General features: G+C 42.5%; 1 protein-coding gene across 6 annotated transcripts in view; it reads right to left on the reverse strand.

The window, feature by feature from the left end:
- The window catches only part of syt2 (synaptotagmin 2), a 196,466-nt gene extending 192,332 nt beyond the window's left edge, over positions 1-4,134 (reverse strand). For 4 of the 6 annotated variants that reach the window (XR_010005531.1, XM_008109892.3, XM_008109894.3 and 1 more), the window contains exon 1: positions 4,005-4,134. The gene's annotated coding sequence lies outside the window, so the exon portion shown is untranslated. Of the gene's footprint in view, positions 1-3,626; positions 3,899-4,004 lie in introns of those variants that run through there. The other 2 variants (XM_062978707.1, XM_008109891.3) reach the window with 2 other exon arrangements.
- Between the last annotated feature and the right edge of the window lie 7,073 nt (positions 4,135-11,207).

Here is an 11,207-nt window from a genome sequence, read left to right on the forward strand (position 1 = left end):
AATAAGGAAGGATTAAGGAAAAGCCTATTAAACATCAAATTAGGTTATGATTTTACAAATTAAGCACCAAAACATCATGTTATACAACAAATTTGACAGAAAAAGTAGTTCAATACACAGTAATGTTATGTTGTAATTACTGTATTTACGAATTTAGTACCAAAATATCATGATATATTGAAAACATTGACTACAAAAATGCCTTGGATAATCCAGAACCTTGGATAATCGAGTCTTGGATAAGTGAGACTCTACTGTATTTCTTCCTTTCTTCCTTCCTTATCCCAGTATTAAAACTCCAGGCCAGGCTGCTTATAGAGATTAAGACAAATACAATTAAGAGCAAGTACAAAAAGAGATGACGTCCACATTTAACTGTTTTGCAGCTTTATTGCACCCCAGTTAAGTTTTGTGTATCCTATTTAAAAAGCCTTAATTGCAGCTGTAAATACAGATGCCAGTGTGACATTGTGCCAATCTCAGATAAGAAAGCTCTCTCCGAGAACAGGAATCTTCTTCCTCTCACAATTTCAGAGGAGACGAAGGATGGAGAACTTATTTCCAAACACATAAGCGTCACTTTAGTTTCTAGAAAGCCTGTTTTCTTAGGATACGCAATCCATCCCTGAGAAAGCTTTCCTTTGTCTTAGAAAGGAAACACCAAAGCTATGCCTCAGAACTAAAAAAAAATACTTCTCAGGCTTGAGAATTATGTCCAAGCAGTGAAAGTTTGGGGATCACTTGAATTTAGGCTGTGCCAAGAGTATGGCTGTAGTGAGAACACTTTTTGTTACTGCCTTCTTTTTCTATCCATTTGTCACAAACAAAGTTATAATTTGTACTCTCTGATTTAGTTTTACTTCAGTATATCATTTGAACTTAAATTGAGCAAGACATGAATTAATCAGGTCCAGTAGATCACTATGTGACTCCTTCCAGAAAGCACTGCACATTGAGAGAACTGTTCACATAATAGTCATCTCCCCACTAGAGATCTTTTGTCTGACTTCCCAGCCAGCTTATCAGCTGTTAGGAATTGTGGGAGATGAAGTCCAAAACATCTGTAGGAGCAGAGTCTGAGAAAATCTGTTCTACAATAATAAAATTAGACAGAAACATTAATGGAAGTTTCCTTAATATTCAGTTTTTGACGTGACCCTTCCCACCAAGATATTGTCTTCCAGTTGCATGCTTTTGAATTAAATTCTTCAACGGCTTCCATCCATACAATGTTATTGAGCCAAGTATATCACTGTTTCCACAATCTCCCATTGACATTTATGGAGGTCAACATAAATACAAACACATATGAGAAGATCACTCCAACAATGAGCTTCTGCCACAAAACAAAACACTCTTCTTATTAAGGGTCTATACAACATGTAGTGTATGTTGCATTCTTCTCATTCTATATGGATTCAGTCATCCATACATCCCCTGGAGCCAAATATCAATATTCTTGTGCACACATAATATGTAGTACTGTTTCACACATATGTTTTCTGTTTGTGTTTTCATGACGAAATAGACAGGAATATTATTTTAGATTTAATTGGTTTGGTCATAATAAAATGCCCATATTTAATATTTAATATATATTTAATATATCAGTCTGCAATGTACTATCTACAAATGGAAGATACCATATATAGAATAAGACTTTGCAACTTCTGCACTCCAGCCATAACAATTACAGTACTTCTTTTCTCATCTACAGGATTCTCTAGCAAAAGAGCTTCTCCATAATTAAAAAGGATCCCAGAGCAACACTTTATTAAGAACAAATGCACATTTCCACTGCATTCCCATTATTAACGTTTCCCTTTATTGCTATATATCTCACTGATGAGTCAATGGGAGCACTGGAAAAGTTAACTAGGAGCCCTGGCAAGAGTCAAATGCTGCCCAAATCTTGTACTCATAGAGTGCAAAACAGCCTGACCTCTATATAATGAGGTCATCTAGGTCTGGAGCAAATGACAGCAAGCTGGCTGAGTCTTTATGTGTGTTCCAAAAGGAGACTGCAGTAGGAAGGGTGAGCTAGGCCTTATCGGGAACAGACAGAGCTAATGACTCAAGAGCTAGAAAATCATTATCTCCCATCTCATCTTGTAAGCACTCCAGAGGCATAATAGACAGAGAGCTTGGAAAGTGACTTGTCCTGTGTGCCAGTCAGCCAGCTAAGAATTAGCAGACTCATCGCCAGCAATTTCATGCTGCAGTCCACCTCCAAAAAGTTAGCCAAAGGTTACATGTTTTTCAAAATAGAAGATACGAAAGGTCTGGATCCCAACCCTAAGCTTCTTCCCTTCCTTTTGCAATAAATAAATAAATAAATAACTGAAAGTTCACACTAATAAGTTTTTCTATGCAGTCAACATGGGTACACTGCTAAATTGATTGAGAAATATTTTGTGTAAACTCAGTAGTACATACAGTTTTTATAGGCTAGAAAAAAGCCCATTATTATTGACATACTTTCCCCAGCAGTAACAACCAGGGAGATGGGTTGTTGATCATTATGTGTACCATTCAATTCATATTGACGACTACATGACAACTACTTGTGTACACAATCACACATCGAACTGCAATATTTGGTCCACCCTCATGCAGTACTGAATTCAACTTGTCTAAGACATGAATGTTCCAACAGAAAGCAGCACCTTGGTAGAAAGACCACTTTCAACCACTAGCCCCAAACTGTCAAATGTAGCGACCCATTTCCTTTATCATGGATTGTCCCTCTTCCTCCTTTGAGCCCTCTTTCCCAATGCCCCATGACTGGACATGCTTGAACACTGGCACATCTAGCTTTTGGTGCAGTGAGATGTTCTTTGCCCAATACAGTCTGTTCTTGTCTTCTGGTAACTATCATCCTATCACTGAACAGTGTCATAGAGGGCTGAGTCAGCATATCTTGCAAGCAATGGCAGGGAGTGTGATTCCGTGCCTCAACTATTGCAGACAGGAATAGATCTGAAATGCAAAGGCATAGTCTCCCAATAGACGCTGAAAGGATCATATAATAAAACACAATCTATTATACAGCCCACTTGAAAAAAGGGTCCTCAGCCCTTCTAAACCTCATATTTGCTGAGTTTGAAGGCTAGGTTTTGAATGCGCAAAAGGTTTGCTTCCCACCTCAGGAAACTTAGCAGAGCACTCTCTCCAGGGAAGCCAGGCAGAGACGCATTCAGTGGGGACACATTGCATCAATAGCACAGTGCATGAGCAGGATCGAAAAACTGAAGGACTGCAGATCAGGTGAGCAAAGACCCACTGTGTGCCTGACCCCCCATCTGCAGTGTTTTTGTGACCCTGAGGACATGCTGAAGAGTGTCTAGGTTAATGGGTGCACATGTGCAAATATACCCCCCCCCCGGGATATTTACTTGTCTGACCCTGTAACTGGCTGTACTGTATAACCTTGATAGGTGTGTGTATGGGATAGGGGGGTATAGCTTATGCCACATGTTCAGTCTGCACCCCAGAGAGGACCCTTGTCTGTAAAAGATGGAAGGAACACATCCCACAAAACCTCCTCCCTCCTCCTCAAGAGCTTTACATTTCAGGACACCAGCGACTTTCTGACGTTCTGCACCAATCAGAAGTGAACTACCCACCAGTGCCGGAGCAGAAGCCCCTGGACCGAGAGAGCTGTCCATTCAGCACTTTCTGCCAAAGGAGACCAAGGCGACCGCCTCGTCAGCACCACGGACAGCGACGCTCCCGCTTTTCTATAGGAACCTTTCTGTGAAATCCAATCCGTCCAGCCTCTCCCTCTCTCTCTCTCTCTCTCTCTGCAGTCTCCAAGCCACGCGTTTGCGGTTTTTCTTAAGGTTGTTCCTTTCTTCTCCCTCCCCGCTCCCTCCCTCCCGGCTCATCTGCTCCTTTTGTCCCAAAGCCTCAAGAGAGACAGAGGGAAAAGGAAGGCGGTCCAGCTCCAAAGTACATCTGTGAAAAAGAAGCCAGCAAAGAAGAAGAAGGAAAGTAAAACTTACTGCTTGCTGGCTTGGAGAGGCACACACACATGCAGCCCGGCGCTCAGATGGGGCTGGAGACTTGGAGCCGGCAGGTCGGTCCCTGCAAATGCTGCAGTTGCTTCTCCCCTCCCCTCCCCTCCCTTCCCCTCCCCTCTCCTCCCCTCCAGGGCTCCCGTCCGACGCTGCCTTCTGCAGAGCTCCAAGCCCATTGGCGGAGAGGGTGTCTCAACGCGCCAGGCTCCTGCATTAATTGAACAGGGGCTCCCTCCCCCTCCTCCTCCTCCTCCTCCTCCTCCTCCTCCTCCCTGGTGCAGTTCAGGAGCCAACCCTTGAAGAGGAGGGTGGAAGCCCCTCCTCTCCATCCCAACTCCTTCCCAAAGTGCCTGCAGCCAGACTTGCTGAGCTTTGCAGTCTGAAGCAGGCAAGGAGGTGAGCCAGCCGGGGAAGCCTGCCCGATCAATGGCAAAGCCTGCGAAGTCGGCTGCAGTAGCAGTGAATTGAGGAGGGGGTGGGGTGAAGGGGAAACTGTAAGTGTGTGGATGGTGCGTGTATGTGTGTGTTAAGAGCAATTTCGTGGCTAGAAGTGCAGATCTCTCCAGGAGAGAAAAAATCGAATGTACTGTACTCTGAGCCTGGATTGATACACTTGGGGTGAAGATGCTGAAGGGGAAACAGCAAGGTGTGCACATCTGGCTATGGGGTAGCTGCTCACATACAACACCACACATACTCTCCCACCATTTGTGTGTGTGGTGGTGTGTGTTAGAAGCGATTTCATGGCACACCTTGCCCAATACCCCCAAGGAGAAGAAATTGGACGCATGGATTGATAGTCCTGGGAGTGTTTGCAGGGCTTCTCCAACAGCACAGATAGCCATAGCAAATACATTCTTCCGCAGGCAGCCACCTGTACACAAAGGGGAAGGCACCTCAAGAAGGATATCCTCATCCCGGCTCCATTCAAGGTCAGAGCAGGAGATTGTGATTATTAATATGCCCATCAAATTGCACGCAGACAGAACACTCTGCACTTCTCCATAATTCAGAGTCAGGGCACTGATAAATCTGTTAACTCAGAGCAATGAATCTATACTGCTTTGCTCTAAACTACCAACAAATGCCACCCAGGCAGAAATGCAGCCCCCCCCCCTTTTAATCTCAGTGGTGTGTCCTTGATGGTTAGGCTTGCTGTTCATTTTTCTTTTTCATTACAAGGATTAGCCACTGTGTAAAAAGGCAAGATGCAATGAAAGAAGGAAAAATCTGTAATTCCATTGCCAGCCGTGAATCAAAGCTGCCCATCCTGGCACTGAATTTTTCACTTACCAACCCTTCCCTTAATTACTTGGGTGCAATGACTGTGAATCTCCAGCCCCATGCACAGATCCCTTTGATTGCTAACACAGTCAAAACAGTTGTCCTTTTCTAACTCCTTTCATTTAACAGATCCAGAGCCATATAACACCTCTGTGGCAAAATCTATATGACCTTTGCTTGAAGATGCAAGTGGTAGCATGAGATAAAAGAGGGGCATAAAACCAAATACAAACTGGCCTGATTCAGACCTGGTGGGCAGGCATCCTTGTAGTGGCCTTTAAGGAAGAACTGGAAGTTGCAATCACGGGAAAGCAAAGAAAAACAAAGTAATCCTTTCAGACTTTTTAGGATCACAAGGAATGATATTGTTGTAATGTGCCTGATCATAGGCACATAGCCAAAAACTTTTATGATGTCTCCATCACCCATTAAATGGTCATAAAGGGATGGCATAGATAGAAGGCAATCCTGTGGGAAGGGAGTGAAGATACATATTTATTTATTTATTTATTTATTTATATTTACAGTATTTATATTCCACCCTTCTCACCCCAAAGGGGACTCAGGGCGGTTTACAATGAACATATATATGGCAAACATTCGATGCCATCAAACAAACAACATACAGTATAGACACACACAGAGGCATTTAACATTTCCAGCTTCACGATTCCGGCCACAGGGGGAGCGGTTGCTTCACCGTCCACTAGTGACTGTACTTCCTCATTCATTTTCCGGCATGTTGCTGGCAGTTTTATGGTGTTGTAAATAAGTTAAATTAGCCTCCTGCATAAAGTGTACCTAAATTTCCTATTTGACAAATGCAACTGTCTTTCGGGCTGCGTAGGTAACACAGCAATCCAGGCTATTTAATGGTCGGGGGCTTAACTCGACCCGGGCTTCGAACTCATGACTTCTCGGTCAGTAGTGATGTATTGCAGCTGGTTACTAGCCAGCTGTGCCACAGCCAGGCCCATATTGTAGTACAGCATGGACAGAACTTTATGATCCATCTCCCAATGCCTGTATTTCTTTCCAACTGTGCTATGATTTAGCTGCTAGCCCACTACTTACCTTAAGAAGTACTGATGCTATTCTCTGATTTAGCTGTTGATTATTCACGTGTGCATGTACTCGGAGTCCAGCATAGAATTGTGTATGCATTTGGGCACTGGGCATGGGATTTTATATCTCAATGCAACAGTCAAGGCTGTTTGTAGGAGGAGGCAGCTGGAAGCCTGTTGCTCTGCACTTTGAATCTACAGAGTGACAGAAGTGCACAAGATTGCTCACGTCTGTGCATCAATTGCCACCCTTTCCTTCTTCCATATAATTATTTTGTATTTACAGTAGGTTATCCATATTTGGTGGGAGTTATGGGTGCAGGATCCCTGCAAAAATGTGATAACCACAAATTTAAAAACCGTTGTTTTTTTCCTGGGGGAACACTTCTTTAAGAACCTAAGGTCTCTAGGTCCTCCAGTGCAACTCTGTGCTCAACGTCTACCATATCATTTGGTGGAAATTGACCAAAGAGTCACACTAGAGGACTCAGAAATTCCTAGAGAGAGCATATTAATCAAATCCACAAAAATTAAGCTTGCTAGAGAAGAAAAGGAACTTTCTATCTCCAGCAAATAACCTGGTTGGGTTTATCAGGTTTAACATTCCATTGATCTGTATTCAACCATTGCCCTTAATGGCTTGATAATGCAAGTCTGGGTTGTTCCCTTTCCTTGTGCATGCTCATACTACAGGAAAGGAGATTCCACCTGAACATCAGGAAGAACTTCCTCATTGTGAGGGCTGTCCGACAGTGGAACTCTCTCATTCAGACTGTGGTGGAGGCTCCTTCTTTGGAAGCTTTTAAACAGAGGCTGGATGGCCATCTGTCGGGGGTGCTTTGAATGCGATTTCCTGCTTCTTGGCAGGGGGTTGGACTGGATGGCCCATGAGGTCTCATCCAACTCTACTATTCTATGATTCTATGATTCATAACGTTTCAGACCTTTTGTTTCAGACATTTTTCATTCTTTTTCCATGTCTCACCAGAATGGTCTTTATGCGTCTCTTCTCAAATGCCTGAACATTGCAATAAACCCTCAAATGTTTGAAAGAGACAGAGTAGAAGCAGTTAAAGATCTGGTGGCATTAATCAGATGGACTGCTGGCATTTAAAGCAGCAATCCTACACACGCTTACCTGGAAGTAACTTCCACAGAACTCACTGGGGATTACTTCTAAATAGGCTGGCATAGGATAGTTCTGAAAGCTAGGGGATTTTCTTTTTCTATTTTATCATTATTTTTATCCTCCATAATTAGATGGTGACAGAGCAACGGATCTGGAACAAATTGGCTTCTAACCAGCAGGAGTATGAAATGAATGTGTTGATCACCAGTTGCTGTTTTTTTCCTGTTTTCCCCACTTTTAAAAAAAGCTATTCTTTTTATCTTTCTGCTTTTCTCTCCTCTCTTTCTTGTCCCCTCTCCTGTTCCTTTTCTCATTTAGGCTTTCATGCTTATTTGATTATCTATGTTGTGTGTATAGAAGTGTAAAAGATGAATAGAAAGCTGTTTTTTTTAAAAATAAACTCAGTTTTTAATTGGGTGAATACTTTTAGATCAAATTTGACATTGCAAAGAATAGTCATGGTGTGTAATGAAGTGTGTGTGTGCACGTGTGTGTCGTTTAGCACAGAGTTTCAAACTTCTCTGATGCAGGGGGCCAGCATGCTCCTGGCCAGTACAATACATTACTAGTACAATATTGCTGTCTGTGGACTACAACCCTCTTTCTCTTCCATGCTGTATGTAGAACAGTAGCCAATAAATTATAGACTACCACGTCCACAGACCATCATTTTGAGTAGCATTTGTTTAGCATAAATCATATTGCATGATAGGTATGTGCCAAGTATAATAAAATGCCCATGTATCTATAGATAAAAACAAAGTGCTTGTTTCTGATCCTTTGAATGAGTAATGTAGGTGCAAACTAGCAGAAAAATAGAATTCCTTCACATAGTCTGCAGTCTGGATGTATAGGCTATATTACAGACTCAGCAGGTTACAGGAAGAAGCTACAATCTTATTCATCCTCCCCCGCTGTGCATTTAGTTTTTAATGAGAGCTGGGGCATATACACATCATTTATTCATATGTTATATTTTTATCCTTTCCTCCAAGAAGGTCAAGGCAAGGTTCTCTCTTTCCTATGCTCTCCTTACAACAACCCTGCAAAGCAGGCTAGACTAAGAAGTTGTGAGTGTCTCAAAGTTACAAAATGAATTTCATGTCTGAATGGAGTTAAATCTCCATTCAGACATGAAATTCATTTTGTAATTTTCCCCGTTCCTGGTCACATAGAAACCCAGTTTTCCTCAACATTGGTTCCCCCAGAGGCTCTGTACTCCAATTCACTTCAGCCCCAGCAGCATGACAAATCATCCGGGTAATGGAAAGTGTAGCATACAACTAATTTTGGGACCCACTTTGGAAGAGGAAGACTGAAAACACACCTGGATGCAAATTTGGCCCAATGAGGAGATTGATCCAACCCTGTAGGGTTGTCCAGATGAGTACACTAACTTACTCAAGACAACATCATTTCAGTCCCTTCCCACTTCTTAACGACTAAAATGGCTCTTATAAAACTTTATTAGACATTGAGGGAAATCCCATTCTATTCTGCTTTGGTCAGACCTCACTTCGAATGCTATATCCAGTTCTGGGCACCATAATTTAAGAAGGATGTTGTCAAGATAGAACGTGTCCAGAGATGGGCAACCAAAATGATCAAAGGTTTGGAAACCAAGCCTATGTCAGGACCCAGGCTGCAGAGCACCAATAACCTTACACAGAGGCCAGTCTCTATCTAATATCTTTATTAAAGAAATATATAAAATCAATAAAAACAAGTGAAGAATATAGTTCAGAAGCAGACCTTTCAGATAAGGCCAAATATAGTCCAGAAATGTATTGTCCAATATAAGATATTAGAGTTCAAAGTTGTAATCCACTTGACCGAAACACACACTTTGCCAAGCAATAGTGAGGGGAAATAACAAAGTCTTTATAGTCCAATGAAGCTTGACAACAAGGCTGGAAATAAACTTGATTCTTGACTTGATCCAAGACTTAAAACGAGGCAAACATGAAGCATGAAACAAAGTCCGTGGCAAAACCGTGAGACAAGGCAAGACTTGAAACTTGATCCGGGAAGCAGGGAACAGGGATTACGAAGTCCACACACGATCTCTCTCCTCAAGCTGATCAATTGACTCCGCAAAGTTTCCCTTGCAACAAACACCTATATTGGGTCTCGTTTTCCCGCCAACAGAACTCTTTCCCTAGAGAACGAGAAGCGAAACCCAACTCTGTCCAGATGCATGACTCCTTAGAATTTCCCAAGGGAAGCAGGCCTAATCAGCCATTTGTTTGGCAGCGATTCTCAGGCTTCTGCGATTAGCCTCCCTGGCTCCCCTATCTTTAGCATAATTTTCCCTCCTGGAAAACGGGGGGGAGTTCTGCCCAAGGCCTGTTTGGCTGAATTCTTGAGGGCAAACGTCAACATCCTGCAGGTGAAGAGGCTCCGGCTCTGGCTGAACCAGCGAAAATCCCATGTTTTCCTCTTCGTCTGCCACAATAGTACTAGGAACAGGACTACAAGGCCCATGAGTCATCACAGCCTACGAGGAGCTGGGTATGTTTAGCTTGGAGAAAAGACTGACATGTTTAAATATTTGAAAGGATGTCACATTGATGAGAGGGCAAGCTTGTTTTCTGCTGCTCTGGAGACTAGGACACGGAACAATGGTTTCAAATTGCAGGAAAAAAAGACTCCACCTAAACATTAAGAAGAACTCTTGATGGTAAAATGTGCAGATAGTTTTGGCCCTAGCCTTTTGCCTTTGACTCTACTCACCTCTTTAAGTTGAAATATAATCCCCAACATTGCCCTACACCTCTCTGGCACATTGGGGTGCTGCTCTGTGACAAGATCTCACTTACATGGTTGTTAATTGCCATGAAGTTGGCACCAACTTATGACAACCCTATAAATGACAGATTGCCATTTGTATCATTAACAGCTCTACTCAGGTCTTACAAGCTCAGAGCTGTGGCCTCCTTGATTGCATGTATCTATTCATAGAGCAGTCTTCCTCTTTTCCTATCATCTTCCCCTTACTGAGCATTCTCTTCTTCTGACTCATTAGAAAAGCTATCATCTCATGCCATGTTCAATTTATGATTTTCACCCAGACCCTTTTATTTGTCTTTCTAGAAGTCCATGATATCCACAGAATTCTCCTACATCACATTTAGAATTAGCTCATTATCATCTTGTCAGCTTTCTTCATTACTCAGCTTTCACAACCATACTGACATTATCAAGAGATGGGTGGGTAAGGTGTAATAATTTAATTGACTGCAGTGTCGGTTTTCACTTGAGGCTAGCTACATGGTAAAAAAAAAATCATAGACCTGGTAGATCTACAAGGAAAATAGGAACCCAGGGCCAGCCCAAGATATCTTCTCCCTAAGTAGATGAGACTATGTAGCATCAAGTTATGAGTGTTGGACTATGGCTCTTCAGACCAGGGTCTGAATCCCCACTCAGTCATGAAAACACACTGCGTGACTCTGGGAAAATCACACACTCTCCATCCCAGAACACTCTTGTGATAGGTTCACCTTGGGGTTGCCATAAGTCAGAAATGATTTGAAGACACATGGCAACAGAAGCACAATGACCTATTCCCCTACAACTGATCACCCCTGGCTTGGGGTTTGGAGCAAATCCAAACACACATAACAGTGACACTTAAATGTTAGGGGAAAGTAAGAGGGAAAAGTTTGTCAGCTTATTAAAAGCTTAAATCAAACTTATCCAAGAGAGTCA

This window comes from Anolis carolinensis, chromosome 4, assembly GCF_035594765.1.
Source record: "Anolis carolinensis isolate JA03-04 chromosome 4, rAnoCar3.1.pri, whole genome shotgun sequence".
Classification (NCBI taxonomy): domain Eukaryota; kingdom Metazoa; phylum Chordata; class Lepidosauria; order Squamata; family Dactyloidae; genus Anolis; species Anolis carolinensis.